This window comes from Adiantum capillus-veneris, chromosome 28 (assembly GCF_014529385.1).
Source record: "Adiantum capillus-veneris isolate H3 chromosome 28, ASM1452938v2, whole genome shotgun sequence".
In the NCBI taxonomy this organism is placed as follows: Eukaryota; Viridiplantae; Streptophyta; class Polypodiopsida; order Polypodiales; family Pteridaceae; genus Adiantum; species Adiantum capillus-veneris.
The window spans coordinates 24,245,857-24,270,576 of record NC_140958.1 but is presented as its reverse complement, the minus strand read 5'-3'; the positions used below and the strand labels follow the sequence as shown (position 1 = coordinate 24,270,576).

Here is a 24,720-nt window from a genome sequence, read left to right as displayed (position 1 = left end):
GGCCGGTGGTCGGAAGTCAATGGCCTGTGGCCGGTGGCCGAATTCAAAAGCGGACTTGTCTTATCAAGGGCGGCCACACATGGGCGGATTGGAGGGTCCGATTTGGACTTATTCGCACAAGGGCGGCTACACATGGCTGTCTCTCATAAGAGAGGGCAGCCCTTTTGGCCTATAAAAGGAGGCCATTTCTACACACATTTCATAGTGTGAAGCTGATGCAACAAGGTGAGTGTGAGGTGGTGAGAGTGAAGCAAGGCGGGAGCTCCATTAAGGGTATAATCCCTTTGTAAACTACTTCTTGTTTTGAAGTACTAAAGCCATTGAGTGGCTGCTTTCCTGTGGACGTAGCCCACATTGGGTGAACCACGTATATCGTGTGTACTCTCTCTCTCTCTCTCTACTCTATAATCTCGTGTATATAAATCTGTCTCTCTCCATTAAGTAATCTACTCAATTATCTATTTAGCTACGTCTTATTTCCTAACAATAGATTTATTAGGGGATTACGACGTGAGGATATCTACAATAGCCTAGTCATTAGAGGTATCACCACTTGGGAAGCAGTCACCACCAATGCGATCCAATTGGAGGATAATTTAATGATTCAAGGAGAAAGAGTGTCTGTTGAGTCTAAATCTATTAGCTCACAAGCATCAGGGCATCAACCAATGACCCTAAAGCCTATTGCTAAGGAGCCAAAGATATCTGAGATGACTTTAGCAGATCTCACAAGGCTATTCAAGAGATTCTTAGAGACAATCCTGCTCCGCAGAACAATCATATGTATCCAAGAAGGGAGAAACAATGGTGCTCAGTATGCTATGGACCGCATAATACCAGTGAATGCCCTACTTTTAGAGTAAAATTCAATGGGAACTGCAATGCCTATGGGAGGTATGGTCATCAAGCTAAGGGTTGCATAGTATTTAAGCGCACGATGGCCAATAGACCAACCTTAGCATGGACAGACACACCTCAAGTGCCTACATTGATGCCGGCCCCACCTCTTGAACAAACAGCACAACACATGGTCCCTAGGGCCCAAAATGTTGTTCAAACAACACCCTTACCACCTCCAGTGCTAGGACCGCAACCACCACATCCGAGAATCACTTCTGTGAATCAAGTGGGTTGTGAGTCATCTATTTCTTGTTTGGAAGGCTGTGAGGAAGATATAGATCCTAATATTGCCTATGGGATGGATGTGCTTGAAGAAAGTCCACAATACTACATGGAGGACTGTTGGGGACAAGTCAAACTTGTATATCAAGTAGCTGCTCTTGCGGCAAGAGGCCAAAATATCAATTACACTGCTAAGAGACCACCTCTTCAATGCTATGAGTGTGGAGGTCCACATCGTGTAGCCGAGTGTCCTATTAGGCTACAAAAGAATGCCACACTAATGCAAACCAATCAAGCGAGCACATCTACAATGCCGATACTCATGTGTAATCGATGTGGCATAGATCATTTGATTGCCCAATGTCCAAATAATCCAAATGCACCAAAGATCACGCCATTAAACTTGATTGAAGTTACCGAGGAGCCATCACCAAGTACACCCGTGGTACCAGTAATCATACTCACATGATCGATGCTCCAAAAACAAAACTATATCCTTGAGGAAAGAGACACGGCATCAATTGCCCAATCTCAGAAAAAGAAGAAAAAACGAAGAAAGAGATCGCAAAAAGCAGCGAAGTCAGACCCCAGTTCAAAGACCAACATAGGGACCGGTGACGACCCCGTATATATGAATGACACTGAAGAGGATTCTCATTCAGGAGAAACCATGGAGACCAAAATGACCACTAAGATAGAAACCAACAAGGAAGATCTTCATGAGCCACAATGGGCAGGATCCAAGAAGAAGATAGGAACTTATCCAAACCCTACAGAGGAGATTGAGCGAGTCAAGCAATTAAGGAGTTTGGTAGAAGATACCTAAAGGGATCTAGAACCAGCACCTAGGCAGATCCATATTACAGATACCGTGTTCCCTACGCAACAACAACCTCACCAAGACCATACACCCTTAGCCATACCTAGTGTCATCCAAGAAGAAAGTGACTTAAAGTCATGGGAAAGTGGGTGTACTCACTTCTTGATGGAAAGAATGTTTACAGAGGGACCACTTGATCCTATCAAAGAAATGGAGATCCCATCTTTCCCACGTCAAGGGACTGAAGTCCAAAAGGTGCCGTTAAACATTGCCAAATTGATGGATTTCATGTCTTCAGAAGTTAGAACCACCATCATGTCCAAACTATATAAAGACCCTGAGCTAGTCTCAGCTCTTCGAGCCTTCCTCAATGGAGAACTGAAGTTTGGGCTACCACAATTTGCACAGATGGATGGAGCTGGGGAGATGCCAATAGAGGAGGAATACATAGATCCACATCCCAACCTAGATGAGAACCTTGTTATAGAAATACCTGTTAACAAGCTGGGACAATACTTTGAGGGTGATGAATCCAATGCGACCATACCAATCATTACTAAGGGATTAACTGTGAATGGAATCCTTGGTGGTGGCGTTGGGGTTAGCATTGTGACTAAAAATTGCTGGGAAACTATGGGAAGACCTCACCTTGTGACCACAACCATAGTAGTGAAGATGGCTAATGGGTCCATTTTTAAATCTATTGGGATGCTAGAAGATCTCAAGATCAAGGTCTTTGGACATAAAATAAGGATTACCTTCATTGTTATGGATTTCTCCAGACACACTATGGCATCGGAGATGATCTTTGGACGTCCTTTCATGAGGGAAGCAAAGATGGTGCATGACTGGTCTAAAAACCATGTCTACTTGCAGTTCCAAGATTCTGTCATTGGAGTGGATCTTGTGATTGGTCGAGCACATCATCTAGGAAAAAAATTTATAATTGATCATAGATCTGACACCACAGTTCACTCGGCCCCATTGTAGTATTGTTACACGTGTAAAGCGGACACTAATGTTGGGGAAGATTCTCCTTATATGGATGTACTACCTGGGATGACTGAGTCAAACAATGTGGATTGGGTCCACCTAGCAGCAACCATAGACACTTGGGGAAACAGGGGAACAACCTGGGTAACACCTGAGGGGGATGAAATGCCCGTACCCTTAAATATGCTACAAGCAATGCTTTGATAGCTTCTGACAAGACTCATCCCAATATAATGAAGAAAACATACAAGTGGGTCCCTAAAGCTTCTTTAGCGACCATAGCTAGTTCTAAAAAACAAAAGCCTTGTAAGAAACGTCCCACTCGCTCCAAGAAATGTAAGAAAATATTGTGTTGCTACTATCAAGGAAATGATCAAATCTGGGTGCCAAAACGTAGATTGTGTTCTTACTTGTCACCGGGCCCATGTGAGCTCAATCCTGTGGCTCCAAAACAAATTGAAGATCGTGGAAAGGAAAAAATCATGGAATGGGACACACCCGCTCCAGAGCTAGTTTGGGTACCAAAGAAAGAACAATTTGTTCCACCTAGCTCAGGAAGGGGGGAGTCCCATGAAGCTTCTAGCTCCTCATGTAATGCATCCATAGAGGTAAAAGCTTCTCCACAACCTCCACCTATAATAGTGGACCTCCATAAAGCTACAAAGAAATCCACACCTCCCAGTGTTCAAGAATCACATGATGAACCACTTCAAGTCCGATCCTGGGAGAGTACCTTACCACCCTTGCAACTTGACGAGGCACCTAAGGTAATAGAAAACTACTGGCAAAAATCCTCACCTAGTACCAACTAGAACAATTGGTTTCAAAGGGTGACGATCACATTTCATAAGATATGATCTACCCAAGGAAGGGGGGTGTGTTTGCTGACAGTCATCAATCACTCACTCCCCTCTCAACCTTGTTTCCCTGACCTCTTAATCTCCAATCTTAGGGAATGTATATATATATATATATATATATCCTTATACTCATAAAAACAAAAAAATAAAGAGCAAGAGCAATTAGCAAACGAGTATGCACAATTAAAGTCAAAACATTGACTCAGACCTACACATTCACATCCAGTACACTGAAACAGAAACCTATGCCATAAAACACCTTTGATCCTCGTCACTCGAATAATGGAGGGTAGGTAAGATTAGTATGATAGGAGTGTTTCTGTTTTAGAGTTGAGTGATTACCAAAGTTCTTTTTTCCCACTGATGTGCCTCCTAGAGGTATTCTTTGTGTTTCCTAGTGTGTACAGGAACGTGTTGCTGTGGTTAGGATTTGGACCTTCATGGGATCTTTCTCTCATTCACACTTCAAATCAAGCGCGACCATCGACACAAACAGGTGTTTCTTGTCCATTAGCATTGCCCCTTATCTTTTTGCATCCATGTTTGTCTGCTTTGATTGTGATTGGTAGCATAATATTCAGCGCATTTGCTTAGTACCAAACAGTAAATTCAATGAATTTTTTGTCATAATCACTTGTCTAGATTTAAAAATCAAGCAGTCTGACTAAGCTAGTTTGACCAAGTTAGGTGTTAGAGATCTTCTCTTACTACCATGGGGAATGCCTTCCTAATAATCAATGGTTACTTAGGTTCTTAATCCGATTTAGGCAGCATTGTTTGAAATGTACTAGGGCTTTCTAGTGGGCTTGACCCTATTGACCTTTAGCTTAAGTATTATAAAGGGAGTTTACTTGTGTGATGAGCCTGAGGAGGTGTAACACAGTTATATGACCCCCCAAAAGTTACAAAATTAAATGCTGAAAACGAACAAACAAAAAATCAAAGTGCAACAATGTAAAATCTTAAACTGGAAGAGAAATCTTAGCTTGATTTGGTACTTCACTCACATGTATCGCCTATGGTACTAGAGCCCTAGAGGTTCCCAGTGTGGGCACTTTTCCTTGAAAAGCAAAAAACCCAAGGCATACAAAATAAGCACATACATCAAGATTGAATCACTGCGAAAAGACTTTGGGGGGTCAAAGAAAAGGTAATGAGTCAGGCGATGATTTCATGAGAAATTCCTTTTATCGTAGCTTAACTACAAGGTCTTCTAGGTATAGCTTCTAGTCAGCCCTCGAACATGAAATACTTGGCTCTTGCGATTAAACAACTTAATTGACCAGAGAAAATTAAGAAGCTTACCCATGGTATTAATAGTCGATCTCTAGTGTCTTTCGACCATTAAATTAGCGACCCCATACTTGTTTAATTTTCTACCTTTACAGCTGTTTATGCATTTGATTATATTGAAATTCAATGTTTATTGCTGACAAATGGTTTAACATTCTGTTACCAATCGAATTGTCTGCCTACAACTGCATATGCTTTTTAATTGCTTATGAGAATGCAATTACTGTGCCAATGTTGTTTGATTTTGCAGTGACTGAAGGAGGCTAAGGAAATTCATCTCAACAGCTCTTCCACATCGACGAACGCGCTTCAACTCAATAGCTTCCGAGGACGGAATCTACATCAAGAAGGGGGGCATGTTAACCCTCACGGCTCACGGACACCCTATCACCTACGAAGAACGTTGTAACCTACGATGGAAGTTGTATTATTTACTTGGTAGAGTCAGGTACATGACTCGTCGGTCCAATAGGAAAAGGGTAAGAGTGATCGACGTCGATGAGAGGCGCACTCTAACTGGAACATTCAAGGGATTAGTTGGCTAAGCATGGGCGCCCAAGTGTGAATGGGGTGAGCTCATATAAAAGTCAACTAAACCTAAAATTCACTCATTCTCTCATTTGTGCAATAGAAGAGTGCTCTTGCTCCATCTCCATCTTCTTCTTCTTCATCTCCTTGTGTGTGTGTGTATGCGAGAGAGAGAGAGAGAGAGAGAGAGAGAGAGAGAGAGAGAGAGAGAGAGAGAGAGAGAGAGAGAGAGAGAGAGAGAGAGAGAGAGAGCGATCGAGCATTGCGACGGCGTGACGGCGGTGAAGCGGTTGAGCGCGGCATAGCGGCGTCTCCTTCTTCTTCGCGGCGAGGAATCCTCCACGAAGCAAGCGTAGAGCAGTGAGTGACACACCATCGTCATCTTTGAGCTTACTAGTTTAAGCTTGTTGTGTGCTTGGAGCCATTTGTGGCTCGCACGCGGTGTATCGGCAAGTTCCTTGCATTGACACGTGCGACATACGCACACACATGGGTATTAGTTTTTGATAGGGGTCAGGGGTTTAGAAGAAAGCTCATGAGCGCATTAGTAGAGAAGTTGAAGATTCAACATCGGTTTTCCTCTCCCTATCACCCCCAATGCAATGGTCTAGTCGAAAGTGCTAATGGTGAAATTGTCAAGATGTTAACGAAGTATGTATACAAGCAGGAAGCTGAGTGGGAAGCAAATCTAGAGAAGTGTTTGTGGGCATATAGAACATCCTATAAAGTGGCTACAAACTTCACTCCATTCGAGCTATTCTATGGTAAGGAGGCCGTGTTTCCAGTACATGCACAACTAGTGGCGTGTCAATGCCACTCAACAAGGGGTTCTACAAGATCGGATAACCAGTTTGGAGGCTTTGCAGATGGACAGAGAGGCAGCGACAGACTACTATGTGAAGCAGAGGGAGAAGCGGGTTGCCAAGTTCAATCAGAACCTGTCGTACAAGAAGATAGAGGAAGGAGACCTGGTCATGAAGTACGAAAGCTACCTGGATTTCACATTCCAAAAGAAGTTTAAGAAGAAGTGGACAGGTCTATATAAAGTGAAGAAGGCCTTTTCAAATGGGACTGGTAAGAGCGAATGGCAAGCTTCTTAGGAACAGAGTGAATGGTGTGCGGCTTAAACTGTATTTCGAGAGGGATCTAGTGCCTGAAGTGCAACAAATTATAGTCAAGGGGGGTGGGAAACCCACCTAAAACATGTAGGGTGTGAAAGGAAGGAGATGAAGGTTTTGTACATAGCCTGTACATACAATTATGGTTTTGTTAGTGCTTTTAATCGTCAGTTTGGTGTGCCAATTTCAAAGTTTTGTACATATGCTTTTGGTCGAACATAAATGTTCGACGAGGGGACTAGGCAATGATGGTGCAGCCAAAGTTGGTCGAAGCTAGCAAGTGGTCTATGCTAGGCAAAAAGGGTGCAGTTGAGTGGAGTGCAGAAGGCTAGGGCAGGTGCCAAGGCCCTAGGCAGCCAAAGGATAGCGTGAAAGTATGCCTGATGCAATTTTTAGGCCAAAAGTGCTGCAAGATGGTCTAGATGGGATGGCAGGTCAAGGTGTCCGAAATGCCAAATCAGTGTCCTAGAATGTAGTGTTCAACGTCCTCTAGAAGCCGATCTAGACGGCTCGTCAAACGGAGCCCAGGTGGACAAGATACTAAAGTTTAAAGTTGGAGTGCGTAGCAGATCCCCGATGGACAGGGCAGCTGGGGATAGGTGGCGCGGGCTGATGTCAGTGCATACATGTGTAGAGCTTGAATTATGGAGCATGCCTCTCTTTTCAGATTGCGAATCGGAGCTCTGATTAGCAAGATATGGTCAGTTGAAGATTTTCCGGGGGCCGGGTCTGAGCCCACTTGCCCGCCTTGAGGAATGTGCAATCTGGTGTTTCCTAGGCCTCGACAAAGTTCAAACAGATAGGTCGTGCTGTGTGGAGTCCGCATGAAGTCGTGGCTCGTGATTCTGAGCCCCGAGCATCGAGTTACAATGCGGAGAAAAAAGGAGCGTTTGTCGGTTGAGTGCATGCAGATGCATTTCCCGTTTTTTGGCGGCCTCGGACGGCGAACTCAGAGAAGTCAAAGGGCAGCTAGGTTTGCATCGCACGGGCCCGATACAGTGAAGATCCGGCATGGCTTTGCGACGCGACCATTGGGTAAAAGAGCAAAGTATGGCAAGGCATCCCATGCAAGCAAGGAAAGCCTTTTTTAGTTAAGATGAGGGGGGAATTTTTAAGGAGTTTAGAGGCATTCAAAAGGTGACCGCCCATAGGGCTGCCACGGGGCATTGCGGTGGTCCCACATGCGCTGAGGGAGGCCGGGATTTGGGTGTATATGGGCTGGGCCGTGAGCCCCCATTAGCACACGAGAAGAGGTGGAGAGCTTGGAGCTCCGTGAGTTGTTGGCTATGGCGCCGGGCCCCGCAGACGCTGCATGGGCGGTTGGTGGCACATCGCGGCAGTTTTGGGTGGAGTGAGCGGCGGCTGCTCTGCACCGGTGGCGCTTGCTGGGACTAGTGGCGACAACCGGTGGTTGGTAATGTTGATGACGTGGCGTTGATCCTGTGGCCCTTGGGGCCCCAAGCTTTTGAAGTGAAGGAGGGCAATAGCGACCTTGCTATTGCCCCCTCCTTGCATGGAAGAGGGTGATCCCGTGAGCAATGAGGAGAAGGCCCGAGCCAAAAAGTGGGTGCAAAGGGAGGGTCCCACAGCGTGAGTGGTAGGAAGGGCCATCCCGGCAAAATTGGCCAAGCAAAAACGAAGGCCACATAAAGGTCAAAGCCAAAAGGAGAAGGCCTTCCAAGCAAAGAGCATAAGCAAAATGAAAAGGTTGAAGTTGGACCAAATAGGAGCAAATGGAAAGAAGAAAAGAAGAAAGAGGTGATAGAAGAGTCGGATAGAGAGAGAGAGAGAGAGAGTCAAAGTCAAGCATATAGGGGAGTGTAAAGTTAAGCCCACAAAGGGGTAAAAAAATGAAAGATAAAAAATAAAAAATAAAAAAATGAAAGATAAAAAATAAAAAATTAGAAAGCTAGGGGGCAATAGCGACATCGCTAATCCCCCCCCCCCCCCCCAAGTGCAAAAGAGAGAAGAAGAGAGCAGATAGAGCAAGGCGGTGCCCCTTTCCCAAAAAATGCCAATTCAAGGTGCTAGGTGGACCAATTAAAGTGCAAATTCTCAAATTAAAGGCCCCCCCTATAAAAGTCAAAATTGGATCATATTAAGGGCTTTTTTCCTGGCCTTTTGGGCGTCGTTTGAAGCCTGCAAAGTGGAGTTCTCTAGCAAGCTAGCCCCTTTGTAACTTTTGCTTGAAAATGGCCATGGTGATGGCAGTGCAAGCCTTTGTATATGTTTTTTGAAGTGCAATCAAGACACAGTTGCCTCCTGTGCTGTTGTTTCCCCTTCCCCCCTTCTCTTTCTCCTGCTTTCATGTTTCTCCTCGGTGCCGGGTGTGTGGAAGTGTGTGCCCCCCCCCCCCGGATCGACGGTGTTTTGAGTGAGAGAGTGAGATTGAGCGAGTGTGTGTGTGTGTAAGGGTGGAGATAGGCAATGGTAGCAGGTGTACCTTGTGTGGTGGTTTGTGGAGTGTGTGAGCAGTGGAAGTTGAGCAAACAATGGTCTGCTAGTGTAAAGTGTTTCTTTGAAGGTGTTTTCTGAGAGGATAGGGGTGTTGTGAATACACTGAGCTATAGAGAGGCCCTTGTGTTTGTGCCAAGTTTGTTCCCCCATTCCTCCTCTCCAACGTGAAAAAATGGGTACAACATTTAGACATTGTGTGTTGCCATGGATATAAAATTTCTAATCTTCTAAAAGTATTTTCCAACTTAGATTGGCCACTTAAGTCCAAGGAATGAAAAGAGGACAAGTGAACTTGATTAAATGCTAATGTACCAACATGTCAAGGCTTGGGACCAAAAGAGGAAAAGTTCATAAAAGAGCAAGGGTAATTGAGTAGTTATCTCAGTCATAAGTATAAGTCAAGGAAGGATAAATATATCCCGTGCAGTCAGGTATGAGCAAGTATATTCTATAAAGAATTTTGTCTTGTTTTGACTTTAAGATTTCTTTTAAATGTTCATAAGTTTTAAGTGTATGCGTATCATAAATGAGCTTGTAGTAGCTTAGTCTCTCACAGATCTAGTAGACCTTGCCAATCTACTATGAAAGACATGCTTGCAATAGCTAACCCTTTCAACTATGGAAGAATTCAGGTAAAAAGGGATCCTCTACCCAAAGCAACAGGACTAGCTATGAATTTATTTTCCCTACCCCATAGTCAAGGATGACTATGATTTCAAGATTCAATGACATTTTCTAGATCAATCACATTCAAAGTTAGATTGCCATTTTTATCCATTATCAATACCAGAGAATGATAAATATATTTCTCCATTATAGAATCCTTTCTAACATGATGTTTCTAGTACAGATTCTTGTAGTCTTCTTGTTTTTCTTCCAACAATATTTTGAATCTGTCAGTGTCTTATTGAGCAATTCCTTTCTCCTCCTCCGACACCCTATTTGCATCAGTTACTTTAACTATATTTTTTCGGAGGCCCTGCACTTCTTTGTTGTGGTGTTGTTGTTGAAGTTGTAATTCTAAGATTTGTTGCATCCACCCAACTTTTTGCTTTTTGATCTTTTCTGGCTTAGCTTGAGTTTCTTCAAGGTTTTTTTTCATATTTTCCACCTTTGAGCTGGAAATTGATGCCTAGGCTTCCATCATCTGGCCTTTGGAATTGACGATGGTGTTCCAGTCAGATTGGATTGCCATAGTGCATGCTTGTGTGATGGTATATGGATTGATGTGGTCTATTTCATACAGTATCACTGGGAAAGCATATGGTAATGCAATGCGATCTGGTTTCTTCATGACCAGTCTGTCCTTGAGAAGTTGCTATTGTAGACACTATAGCTTGTCCAGTTTCACTATGGGCATTTGGGTTTGGGTAGGCTCTGAGCCACTACTTTATGCCTGGTTGTCCTCAGGCATGGTGTTGGTTTGAGCTTGTTCAGTGTTGGTCTCTTTATCAATAGTCTTGTGTTTTTGGTTGCCCTCCTTCTTGTCTTTGCATTGTGTCTACTGGAGGCTTCTCAGTACCTACTGTCTTTTGTGATCTGGCCTTAAAACCTTTTAGAAGATCCATTGTGTCTGCTAGAGGCTTCTCAGTACCTACTGTCTTTTGTGCTTTGGCCTTAAATCCTTTCAGAAAATCCATTGTTTTCTACTTTTTGTTAGGTGACCCAGTTGCTCTCTGGGTTGTTAGTCGTTTTGCCCCAGTTTGCGTTCTCTCTTTTCCTTTGCCCTCATATTGCTGTTTCGCAGTGTCCTTTGTTTACTTAGCTCTGATCTTGGCTATTTTCCCTATTTCTGTTTTTGTTTCTTTAGAGGATGTCACTGTGATATTTGGTGCCATATCCTTAGTCATATTATCTCAGAGTGTCTGAACATTGACGTGTATTGGAGCCAAGTCTGCCCAATAGAGGAATTGACATACATACCAGGCTTTGAACAAATTTCTTGATTTGGCTTTATTTGTCTATTGCACCATGCTGGTATAAAGAAACTGAATAATACTGATACTGGTCTCTGGGTTCTAGATCTTGGCTAGCAGCATGGCAAACAATTTTTCAAAGAGATACGTTTGGTTTTTTTTTAGGCTAATGGTTTTTGCAATGAATCAATACATTGAAGTGCTTTCTAGTTGAGCTACTAGAATTCCCTATGCACCACCCTTGAGGTTCTTCTAGCCAAATTGCTGTCCTTCAAAAATTTGCTAACTTCATTAGTTGTGGCTAGTGTGGGTTTTGGTGCATCTAGGATTTTGAACACGTGAGCCAAATCACTCGTTGTCAGCTCCAGTGTTCTACCATTCACCACTGTTGTGCCCTTGTCAGCTTGATATGTAGCTAATATTTGTTGTGTGATTCTTGCATCAATGGGTAATGTTGTGGCCTCTACCACCACCTCTAGGCACCATAGTTTTAACAGATTCTACTCCCTCTCTTAAAACACGTATTTGGCAATCTTACTGTGCACTGCCACTCCTATGGCTTCTGCTATTGAGGCTTTTAAACTCTCTGCTTCTGTAGTCATGGTGTCTAATGCCGCTTGCATTTTTTGTGAAGTTTTTTGTCTGCCCATACATGAATCAAACAAGCAAGTTTGTCTATAAGAAGACTTACTTGTGGTAAAAGACTCGTACACAGAGCAATGAGGAGTTTTGGGTATCATTGCTGCAACTGTTGAGGGTGTAATTGTGTGGCGCGAAGAGGCTTTCTATTGCAAGCTTGAGGAAATCTTTGCAAGCGGTGATGCAAGCGGCACACGAGTTTGTGAGTAAAGTGAAAATGGGCGTACCCTTTGCATAGTTATACGCAAATGTTCCATGAATGCACCACTCCTTGGTTGTCTTGAAATGATGTGCACCGTTTGTGGCATGTCACACATGCATTGCTGCATTATAATCTTTATTACTAACAAGATCTTTCGTATGATTGTGGCATTTATTTTTTGTTGGTGATTGTTAGGTGATGTGACTAAATTGTCCCATTGGTTCTGAACTGGCTTATCGAATTTGGGACTAGTCTGAGGTTGATTCTACACAAGTTCTATAATTTTCTCCACTGGTTTGATATGAAAAAATTCAAGGGTTCATCATTTGATTCAGGTGGTACCTCTGGTACTAGTTCTACTGGAATTTTCTCTATTCTGGCATAGTATAGCTTAGTCTTGGCCCCATTTTATACTCCTAAAAACAACAACCCTGACAAATATATGAGTCTTATCATACCATTGAAGAACACCCAATCCACTAGCTTATAGGATCTTGACCAAGCTATTTTCAAATTTGGTTTCTGGAGTCCCAACTTGGACCGATAAAGTAGTACCAAATCACCTTATCTAAATTCTCTTGACCTTAGTCTTATTGTCATGCCAGTGATTCCTCCTTTGCTAGATTACTTCCTGTTCTAACATGACCCTCTAGCTGATTTCATCCAATTGTAAAATCTCATCGAGTCTCTGCTTCAAATTTTGATTAAAGTCCATTCCATATTCAACTGCCATTCTCAAATTGGGAATAGAAAATTCCATTGGTAATACTGCATGTGTGCCATAGAAAAAAACTTGTAGGCCAGTAGTAACCTTGTAGACAGTTATATAGGCCCATAAAGCTGTATGAGGCTTATTGTCCCACTTGTGTGGTTCTTCTGAACTATCTTGGTGAGGATAATCTTAATGGTTTTATTGCTTCTCTCTGCTTGTCCATTGCACCTAGGATAATACAATGTGGATTTATGGTGCTTTACTGAAAACATCTCAGTCAATATCTAAAGTTTCATCAATAAAGTGTGTTTCCTAATTTGAAACTATTTCTACTTGACATCCATATCTACATTTTTAAATGTTTTCATACAAAAATGTAGTTGTTCACTTAGCAGTGTTGTCCAGCAAGTCCTTTGCTTCAACCCTCTTGCTGACATAACAGGTGGCCATAACAATATACTTATTCTTTCTTAGAGTTACTTTCTTGAATGGCCCCATAAAATCCATACCCCATTTCATGAAAATTCCAGTGGATACACTCAAGTCAGTGAGATCATATCAGTTTCCTTTGGCCTCCCCATTCCTGGGCAAATATCACATGTTTTTCAGAAAGCTCTCACATCAGCCATCATAGTTTGCCACCATACTCATGCATGAAGGATGTTCTTATATGTGATATCAATTGAAAAGTGCCTTCCAACATCTCCATTATGAGCTTTGGTGATCACTTCCATCCTTCCTCTCATTGGCACACATCTGTGAAGCACACCATCAATGCCTAGTCTGTAAAGTGTTACACTAATGATAGTGAATTTCATTTTTTTAATGATTAGTGCGTTCCTCTTATTCTCGTACCAGTGTGCGCTTTGCTGCATGTGTTGGAGGCTGGGAACTTACCTGTGCACTATGTGCGAGCCACAAATGGCTGCAAGCTACAACTAGAAGATCCTAGAAAGCTCAAAGGAGCAGGGGTGTGTTACTCATTGCTCAATGTGTCCGTCTTGAAGGATTCTGCACTGCGAAGAAGAAGGAGCTTCCGCTGTCACCAATGCCGTTGCAATGCTCGATCACACACACTCTCTCTCACTCTCTCTCTCTCTCTCTCTCTCTCTCAAGCATACACACACACACATACACACGTGAGCACACGAAGGAGAAGGAGACAAAGATGGAGCAAGAGCACTTCCTAGCTTGCACCTCAAAGAATGAGGATTTTTAGGTCAAATGGACCTTTTATAAGAGTTTAAACCTTTCACAGATGGGTGCCTATAGTGGCCGATTGTTGCAAAACTACTGTAAAAATAAGATAAGTGGTGTGTCTCTCATCGGCAATCATTTACACACCTATTGGACCGACAAGCTTGGTCCATGACTCAATCAAATAAATAATAAGGTGTCCATCTGTGAGGGTTAACATGCCCCCTTTCCTAATGTACATTGCTTCCTCAAAAGCTATTGAGATGAAGCCCGTTGGTCGAGGTGGAAGAGCATCTGAGATGGAATGTCCTTAGTCTTCTTCAATCATTGCAAAATGAACCAAAATTGGCACAATAATTGCATTTCATATACAATTAAAAAGCATATGCAGTTGTAGGAAAACAAATCGATTGGTAACACAATATTAAACAATTTGTTAGCAGTAAACATTAAATTGTAATATAATCAAACGCGTAAGCAGTTATTAAGGTCAAAAACTAAACAAGTCTGGGGTCGCCGAGAGGCATTAGAGGTCAACTATTAATACCATGGGCAAGAATTTCAATTCTCTCTGGTCAATTAAGTTCTTTAATCGCGAGAGCAAAGTATTTCATGTTTGAGGGCTTACTAGAGGCAATACCTAGAAAACCTTGTACTTAAGCTATGATAAAAGGAATTGCTCATGAAATCATTACGTGACTTATTCACTTTTCTTTGACCCCCCAAAGTTTTTTCACATTAATTCGATTTTTGATGTGTGTCCTTATTTTGTATGCCTTGGGCTTTTTGCTTTTCAAGAAAAAGCGCCCACATTGGGAACCTCTAGGGCTCTTGTACCATAGGCAATACATGTAGTGAAGTACCAAATTAAGATTTTACATTCTTTGCACTTTTGTTTTTGTTTGTTTTCTCATTGCTTTTCAATCTTGTAACTTTGGGGGGTCATATTGACACTATCGCCCATGCCAGGCTCATCACACTAGTAAACTCCCTTTATAATAATTAAGCTAAAGGTCAATAGGGACCAAGCCCACTAGGAAGCCCTAGTACATTGCACACAATGCTGCTTAAATCGGATTAAGAACCTAAAGTAACCCTTGTTTATTATGAAGGCATTCCCCATGGTATTAAGAGAAGATCTCTAACGCCTAACTTGGTTAAACTAGCTTAGTTAGACTTCTTGATTCATAAACCTAGACAAGGGACTATGAAATAAAAATGTATTGAATCTAATGTTTAATACTAAGAAAATGTACTAAATACTGTGCTACCAATCACTGTTAAAGCAGACAAACATGGATGCTAAAAAATGTAGGGAAAAAAGCTATGGAGGATGCATCCTTTGGGGAGCCATGGCGTGCCGGTGCAGCAGGACAAGAAAAAAGAGACAGAGAGCTTCGATACACAGAGAAGCAACAAAAGAACACGCTATATTTTATTGATGATTGATTCTAAAACCTTACAATGTATATAAAGCCAAAAAAGGTCATGCAAACTGACTCTTACACCTGCATGATATAAGGGAGTTTCCCACAACAGGCTAGACACCATTACCGAGCTTTCATGCCCAACAACCCCCCCCTCAAGCCCAAATTACTGACAATGGACTCAAGATAGACAGACCATGGCATAGTTCATTCACCTAAAACCATGAGTAGAAGTCCGCCCCTTGACTATAGCATAGGTGTGTGTGTGTGTGTGTGTGTGTGTGTGTACTTCCCTCAAACAACCATCAGCGTGAGACAGTCGACCAAAATATAAAGGGTGGTCTTACCACTTTTTATGTGGCAGTGTCTATAACCCATACAAAGTTTTTAGCATGATAATAACCGACAACTAAGAGGCTAAAACAAGGCTTTGACAAGAAGTATAGGATTGTGTTTGACAATAAACAAAACCAACAAACATACTTATGACACTAAATTAGTAAAATACAACTGTTAACATAGTCTTCAAAGAGTTTCCATATTCATACGTCATGGCATTGATGCTATCTTGCATGCACTGATCAAGTAGGTAGCCAAAAATCTTGGTTTCATTGAGCTTGTTGATTCCAAACCTATCGTACCTAATGTGGTATCATCAAGAGTACCAACTACCCGATCCCGCAACATTGGTGCAGCCAAACTTGGTCTCAGCTAGGAGATGGTGTATGCCAAGCAAAGGGTGCAGGCAAGTGCAATGCAGAAGGCTAGGACAGGTACCAAAGCCCTAGGCAACCAAAGGATAGTGGAAGTGTATGATCCATGCAGTTTCTTAGGCTAAAAAAGCTCCAATTGGCTCAAATGGGATAGCAGATGAAGGTACCCAAGATACCAAGTTAGTGCTCTGGAATGTAGTGTTCAACGTGCTCTAGAAGCCGGTCCAGACGGCTCGTCAAACAGAGCCCGTTGTGCAAGATATTGAAGTTTAAAGGTAGAGTGTGTAGCAGATCCCCGACGGACAGGGCAGCTGGGGACAGGTGGCCCAAGCAGGTGTCAGTGGATACATGTGTAGTGCTCGAGTTGTGGAACATGCCGGTCTTCTCGGATTACGAATTGGAGCTCTGGTTAGCAAGTTATGGTCGATTGAAATTATCCCGGGGGCAGGGTCTGAGCCCACTTGACCGCGTTGGAGGATCTACCATCTGGCACATTTTTGGCCTCGCCAAGGTTCTTGATAATAGTTGCATCATGAGGAGCCAACACAAATTGACAGCGCGTCAATCAGGTTCTTGGTCAGTAAGATATGGCAAGTCGAAGTTGGTGGCAGGTGCTAAGAAAGACATTGCAAGTAATTTCCTTGATTTTCGAACGGCCTCGGATAGCGAGCTCAAAACAGGCAGAAGGCGGCAAGACTTTCTTGACCCGAGACTGGCGTAGTGGAAATCTGACGGGTTTTGCTTCTTGGGAAACCGGCCTTGGGTAAAATATGGCAGACTTGTGAAGTGGGGCCAAAGAAAATGAGTGTGAAGGGTTTTTTAAATATAAGGAAAAAAGGCCATGAAGACTACCCAAAGGAGGGCTGCTGCCACATGGCAGAAGAAGAAATCCCACATGGGGAGTTGCATGCAGCGAGTCAGAGGTATCTGACACAAAGAAAGGTCTTCCCATTGGCATCACAAAGGTGGGCAGCTCCTTTGGGCAATGGATGATGGTGGACACCCGAGGGGGTGTTGCGCTGGATGTCGCACAGCCCTGTTGGGCGCATTGTTGCGGGTTTTGGCCGGGCAGGGTGGCGCGGTGGTGCGCGCCCTCGTGATGGGGTAACACTGTCTGGAGGCGGCAATTTCCAGGTGATGACATGGCAGGCGCCAACAAGGGCACGTGCCCGCGGCCATCAAAGGCCCAAAATTTTAGAGTTGAGGGGGAGAGGGCAATAGCGACCTCGCTAATGCCCCCCCTCCCCGGTGTCTATTAAGAGGAGTATCCCATGAATGAAAGTCATCCAGTACATAAGGAGGGGAGCAATCCCGTGGTGGCAAAGTGGGGGGTAGACCCAAAGGAGAGAGGGCTCGAGGGGCCCGCCTAGTATAAGATGTAAGCAAGCCATTCCAAGACTGGCCGAGCAAGGGCCAGCAGGGATGAAGGCAAGGGCCAGCAGGAGGCAAGCCAAGGCAAGAGCAAAGTGGAATCCGGACAAAGGGTGGCCAAGGGTCAAAGCTAGGACAAAAGAGCAGTGCAAAATGGTAGCCCCAAAGGGGTAAAAAATGAAAGAAAAGTATAAAAAATAAAAAAAGTACCATGGGACAATAGCGACGTCGCTATTGCACCCCCCCAAGTACAAAGAGAGAAAGAGATAGCAGAAGGAAAAAGGCAAAGCGGCTACCCCTTCCAAAAGATGCCAAATCAAGACGCCAAATGGGCCAATAAAAGTGTAAATTCCAAAATTAAAGCCCCCCCCCATTAAAAAATCAAATTTTAGTCAAATTGAGGCCTTTTTTGGTGCCGTTTGAAGCCTTCAAAGAGGAGTCCTTTGATAGATCAACCCCTTTGTAACTTCTTGAAAAATGGCCATAGTGATGGTAGTGCAAGCCAGTGTACATGCTTTTTGAAGTATAATCAAGCCACCGTTGCCCCATCTTGCTGTTGTTTCCCCTTCCCCCCTTCTCTTTCTCCTGCTTTCATGTTTCCCCTTGGTGCCGGTTGTGTGTGCCGCCTGGATCGACGATGTTTTGTGTGAGAGAGTGAGATTGAGTGGCTGTGAGTGTGTGTAAGGGTGGAGACAGGCCATGGGAGCAAGTGTGTGTTGTGTGGTGCATTTGTGGAGTGTGTGAGCAGTGGAAATTGAGCAGGCGGTGGTCTGCTAGTGTATAGAGTATTTTTGAAGGTGTTTTTTGAGAAGATAGGGGTGATGTGGATACCCCGATCTATAGAGGCCCCTGTGTTCGTGTCGGGCGTGTTCCCCCATTCCCCCTCTCCATCTTCTGGTGCCCCCATGGAGGAGCACACTGATTGCTCCCATTTAATCGAAAAGAAGCGGTTTCTCGCATTGGAAATCATGGCAGCTAGAAGCTATGGATGGATTTTTAGAGGCGAAGAGAGCCCTGACGAGTGGATGTCGGATTTTGAGCTGTATATGCTATCATTGCGTATGTCGAATGAGGATAGCAAAATGCAAACTTTTCCTTTGGTGATGCATGGTAAAGCTAAAGTATGGTATGAAGCGTTGAGGCAAGCATGGCCGGCTCTACGGGTGATGTTTCTTCACAACTTTCACAAGGAGGCGTCCCTAGTCGAGATGGATGCAAAGCTGAAGGCGCTTAAGCAAGATGTAAGTGAAGAGTTCAATCTGTTTTTGGGTCATTTTGAAGAATGTTGGGCAGAACTAGCGACAGCCATGCAGTTGGCTAATGGGTACTACTTCAAGCTGGATAAGTTCATGGCGTGTCTGCATCCCAAGGTGAGAGAGAAAGTCGATTTCGAGAGCCCAGAGAATTACAATGGTGCGGTGACGATTGCCCAATCAAAGAGAAGCAAGATAAAGAAGAAGATAGATCAGGGTGTGTCAGGCTATGAGACGATGGCCCATGTTCAACCACAAAGTCCGAGAGAGGCTATACACAAGGAAAATCATGAAACCGAGGTGTAGCTATTGTGTCACAAAATTGGATGCGCATGGTGCAAGATTTGTCCGAGAAAATGCAAGATTTGCAGCTCAGTGTGATGGATAGAGGACAGCCAAGAGGAGCAAGGGGCAGGTCAAGGCCGCTGCCAGGTAGATGTTACAATTGCGGAGAAGAGGGGCACTATCTACCCGATTGTCTTCAACCACAAAGAGAAAGAGGAGGCATCTACCTGGTTTTTGGTAGAGGTCGAGTTCAAGGAAAATTCAATGGTCCAAGAGAGCAAGCGGTAGAGAATCCTGTGCAGCCAGCTCCGTCAAACGGAGGTGAGGTCCCAAGAGTGAATATTATTAGGGTGGATAGGCAGGATGTCGAAGTTTTGGCCAATAAGAGAGCAAGAGCTGAGAGGGAGATAGAGACAGAGTAGGAAATCAGAGCTCGCAAAGGCAAAGAGAAGGTGTACGAAGGTAGAGAGCAACCCAAGCCTGGCAAAAGAAGGAGGCATTGCAAAATCAAACAAGCGGATTTCCAGCTAGGGCGTGGCTATCCCGAGTACAATCTGGTGAGTGATGTTTAAAATCAAAAGGCAAACATTACTTTTGGTCAGCTGTTAGCTTTGAATCCAAAGCTAAGGAGACAGTGGTCCACAAGTGTTAGCACCAAGCTGCCGAGAGCTAAGGGGAGTGTGCAAGTGGTGCAAAACATGGCTTTAAGGGTAGGTAGCCCCACCAGCGTTCTTCCGCTTGTGGATGCGATTATAGAAAAGAGGATGCAGGTACAAGCCTACATAGACGGTGGAACACAGGTTTGTGTCATGACGGAAGCAGCCATGAAAGGGATGGGAGTCAAGGCAGTAGTCAAGTCAAATGTGCGCATGAGGATGGCTAGCCATACTAAGGCCGGATGTTTGGGTGTGGCTCATGATGTGAAGGTCAAGGTGATGGGCATAGAGTGCCTTATAGACTTTTTCGTGATGAAAGCAGGGGATAATGCTTATCCAATCATTTTGGGTAGACGAGAGCGAGGATGACATGCTGAAGATAGATGTAGACTTATTCGGAGTCACCATAGATGACTCCCCACCTAAAAAAGAAGGTCTGCAGCCTCAAGCTCATGGTTTAAGCATAGAGGAGGTTTCAAGCATGTTGAGTGAATATTTAACCAAAGGTAAAAAGGAAGGTTATGTTCAATTGTGTGCTTCCTATCAAAATCTATTTACGATGGAATACAAGCATTTGCAAGGTGCAAAAGGGGTAGAGCACAAGAGTGTTCTTAAGGAGGGAAATAAGCCTAAAGCACAGAATCTGAGAAGACTAGGGGAAATCCAAAAAGAGGCCCTTTGGCAAGAGATCAATAAGTTGCTGGATGCAGGCATCATATACTATGTGAAAGAGTTAGAGTGGGTCTTGCCAGTGGTCATAACCCCTAAGAAGAATGGAAAATGGAGAGTGTGTGTCAACTACAAGCCACTGAATTCTGCGACCAAGATGAATCACTATCCCTTGCCATTTCAAGACAAAATCCTAAACCATGTGGCTGGACATGAGAGATACTTGATTATGGACGGATTTTTAGATAGGGATTGCACTTGAAGACCAGTTGAAGACCACATTCATATCTCCATGGGGTTGTTTCGCTTACCGCTGGATGCCGTTTGGACTGGTGAATGCATATGCCACCTTCCAAGATTGGATGAACAGGGTATTTGGTCCATACTTCGGCCGATTTATCAGGGTCTTTATGGATGATATAGGCTTCTACAGTTCAAGATTGGAGCACCCTGGATTTCACATTCCAGAAAAAGTTCAAGAAGAAGTGGAAGGTCCGTATAAAGTGCAAAAAGCCTTTTCGAATGGGACCTATCAGTTGGTAAGAGCAAATGGCAAGCTTCTTAGGAACATGGTGAATGGTGTGCGGCTCAAATTATATTTTGAAAGGGACTTAGTGCTCGAGGTGCATCAAATTGTAGTCGAGGGGGGTGGGCAACCCACCTAAAGCATGCAATGTGCAAGAGAAAGGAGATGAAGGTTTTGTACATAGCTATACAGTTATGGTTTTGCGAGTTCTCTTAATTGTCAGTTTGGTGTGCCAGTTTTAAAGTTTTGTACATATGCTTTTGGTTGAACATAAATGTTCGACGAGGGGGTTGGGCAATGATGGTGCAACCAAAGTTGGTTTGAGCTAGGAGATGGTCTATACCAAGAAGTGGGTGCAGGCAAGTGCAGTGCAGAAGGCTAGGACAGGTACCAAAGGCCTAGGCAACCAAAGGATAGCGGAAGTGTATGCTCCATGTAGTTTCTTAGGCTTAAAAGCTCCACGTTGGCTCAACTAGGATAGCAGATGAAGGTACCCGAGATGCCATGTCAGTGCTCTAGAATGTAGTGTTCAGCGTGCTCTAGAAGCCAGTCCAGATGGCTCGTCAAATGGAGCCTCGGTGTGCAAGATACTGAAGTTTAAAGGTAGAGTGTGTAGCAGATACTGAAGTTTAAAGGTAGAGTGTGCAAGATACTGAAGTTTAAAGGTAGAGTGTGTAGTAGATCCCTGACGGACAGGGCAGTTGGGGACAGGCAGCCCAAGTAGGTGTCAGTGGATACATGTGTAGTGCTCGAGTTGTGGAACATGCTGGTCTTCTCGGATTGTGAATCGGAGCTCTGGTTAGCAAGTTACGGTCGATTAAAATTTTCCCGGTGGCCGGGTCTGAGCCCACTTGACCCCATTGGGGGATCTTGCATCTGGCATCTTTTTGGCCTCGCCAAGGTTCTTGGTAATAGTGTGCATCATGAGGAGCCAACACAAATTGATAGCGCGTCAATCGGGTTCTTGGTCAGTAAGATATGGCAAGTCGAAGTTGGTGGCAGGTGCTAAGAAAGACATTGCAGGTAATTTCTTTGATTTTCGGACGGCCTCGGATAGCGGGCTCAAAACGGGCAGAAGGTGGAAAGACTTTCCTGACCCGAGATCGGCACAGTGGAAATTCGGTGGGTTTTGCGGCTTGGGAAACCGACCTCTGGGTAAAATATGGCAAACTTGTGAAGTGGGGCCAAAGCAAATGAGTGTGAAGGATTTTTTTATATAAGGAAAAAAGACCATGAAGACTACCCAAAGGAGGGCTGCTGCCACGTGGCAGAAGAAGAAACCCCACATGGGGAGCTGCATGCCGCGAGTCAGGGGTATTTGACCAAATAAAGGTCTTCCCATTGGCATCACAAAGGTGGGCAACTCCGTTGGGAAATGGATGATGGCGGACCCTCGAGGGGCTGCTGCGCTGGGTGTCGCGCGGCCCTGTTGGGTGCATTGTTGCGGGTTTTGGGCGGGCAGGGTGACGCCCGCTTGCGTGAGGGGGAACACTGTCTGGCGGCAACGATTTCCAAGGGATGACGTGGCAGGCGCCAACAAGGGCACGTGCCCGCGGCCATCAAAGGCCCAAACTTTTAGAGTTGAGGGGGAGAGGGAAATAGCGACCTCGCTAATGGCCCCCCTCCCCGGTGTCTATTAAGAGGAGTATCCTGCAAATGAAAGTCAGCCAGTACATAAGGAGGGGAGCAATCCCGTGGTGGCAAAGTGTGGGGCAGACCCTAAGGAGAGAAGGAGAGAGGGCCTGAGGGGCCCGCCTAGTAAAAGATGTAAGCAAGCCATTCCAAGACCGGCCAAGCGAGGGCCAGCAGGGATGAAGGCAAGGGCCAACAGGAGGCAAGCCAAGGTAAGAGCAAAGTGGAAGCCAGAGAAACGGTGGCCAAGGGTCAAAGCTAGGACAAAAGAGCAGTGCAAAATGGTAGCCCCAAAGGGGTAAAAAATGAAAGAAGAGTATAAAAAATGAAAGTACCAAGGGGAAATAGCGACGTCGCTATTGCACCCCCCCAAGTACAAAGAGAGAAAGAGAGAGCACAAGGAAAAAGGCAAAGCGGCTAGGCAAGCCAAGGTAAGAGCAAAGTGGAAGCCAGACAAACTGTGGCCAAGGGTCAAAGCTAGAACAAAAGAGAAGTGAAAAATGGTAGCCCCAAAGGGGTAAAAAATGAAAGAAAAGTATAAAAAATGAAAGTACTAAGGGGCAATAGCGACGTCGCTATTGCACCCCCCAAGTACAAAGAGAGAAAGAGAGAGCACAAGGAAAAAGGCAAAGCGGCTACCCCTTCCAAAAGATGCCAAATGGGCCAATGAAAGTGTAAATTCCAAATCAAATTTTAGTCAAATTGAGGCCTTTTTTGGTGCCGTATGAAGCCTGCAAAGCGGAGTCCTCTGATAGATCAACCCCTTTGTAACTTTTTCTTGAAAAATGGCCATAGTGATGGTAGTGCAAGCCAGTGTACATGCTTTTTGAAGTAAAGCCACCGTTGCCACATCTTGATGTTGTTTCCCCTTCCCCCCTTCTCTTTCTCCTGCTTTCATGTTTCCCCTTGGTGCCGGTTGTGTGGATGTGTGTGCCCCCCGGATCAACGGTGTTTTGTGTGAGAGAGTGAGATTGAGCGGTTGTGAGAGTGTGTAAGGGTGGAGACAGGCCGTGGGAGCAAGTGTGTGTTATGTGGTGGATTTGTGGAGTGTGTGAGCAGTGGAAATTGAGCAGGTGGTGGTCTGCTAGTGTAAAGAGTATATTTGAAGGTGTTTTCCGAGAGGATAGGGGTGTTGTGGATACCCTGAGTTATAGAGAGGCCCCTGTTTTTGTGTCGGGTGTGTTCCCACATTCCCCCTCTCCAACGTGAGTCGAGAGATCATTCCAATCTCATTCCAAAGTCCCTCTGGAGCAGCCCCGCCAGTAGATAAATGCACTTCAAACATTGACCTTGTTTTCCCAAACACCTCCTTTTTAAAGCAGTAAACTCTTGCTCTGCAAACATCTTTTGATAGCTCTCGATATACCAAAAATAAGGTTGTCCTCCAGTGTAGATTTTTGCATGCAACCATGCTGCAGCCTAGTATTCTTCTTCAAAAACAGCCTCTCGCACCATGTAGTTTCCACATGAAACCATGTATGGCCTCTCGGATTCAAGACCTAATACTCCCACATCTTTTAGCTCAGCCTTTTGAAGTTTCAAATGAGCTTTCTTGTGGAAGAGGAGAGAGAGTGCAGCAGCTTTGCAAGACAGTGCTATATGTTGCTTTTGTCTTCCAATGACATGGTTCACCAAATCCCTTGATATATGCGTTAGAAATAGAGGCTGACCGAAGGGTGACAAACTCCTGAGGCTCTAGATGAGTGGGGAAGAGAAGTGAACACAACCCAAACGCAATCATATCGTCCAAGAATTGAGGGAGAGAGTGAAGCCTATCAGGTAAACAAGGGTGTTAGTAGAGTGCCCATCTGGTTAATGCGGAAATAGTGAATGCGGGCTTCTGCCTGCTTTGGCGGCCGACCTAGTCTCTGATACCATGTGTAGGGAAAAAAGCTTTGGAGGATGCAACCTTTGGGGAGCCATGGCGTGCCGGTGCAGCAGGACGAGAGAGAGAGAGAGAGAGAGAGAGAGAGAGAGAGAGAGAGAGAGAGAGAGAGAGAGAGAGAGAGAGAGAGAGAGAGAGAGAGAGAGAGAGAGAGAGAGAGAGAGAGAGAGAGAGAGAGAGAGAGAGAGAGAGAGAGAGAGAGAGAGAGAGAGAGAGAGAGAGAGAGAGAGATTCGATACATAGAGAAGCAACAAAAGAACACGCTATATTTTATTGATGATTGATTCTTAAACCTTACAATGTATATAAAGCCAAAAAAGGCCATGCAAACTGACTATTACACCTGCATGCTATAAGGGAGTTTCCCACAGCAGGCTAGACACCATTACCGGGCTTGCATACCCAACAAAAAAGACAAGAGGCAATGATAATGGGCAAGAAACACC

The 24,720-nt window shown here is 44.4% G+C and overlaps 1 pseudogene; it reads right to left on the bottom strand.

Annotated features, from left to right (window-relative positions):
* Positions 1-11,619: 11,619 nt before the first annotated feature.
* LOC147420183 (uncharacterized) lies at positions 11,620-24,130 on the bottom strand (annotated as a pseudogene).
* Positions 24,131-24,720: the final 590 nt, after the last annotated feature.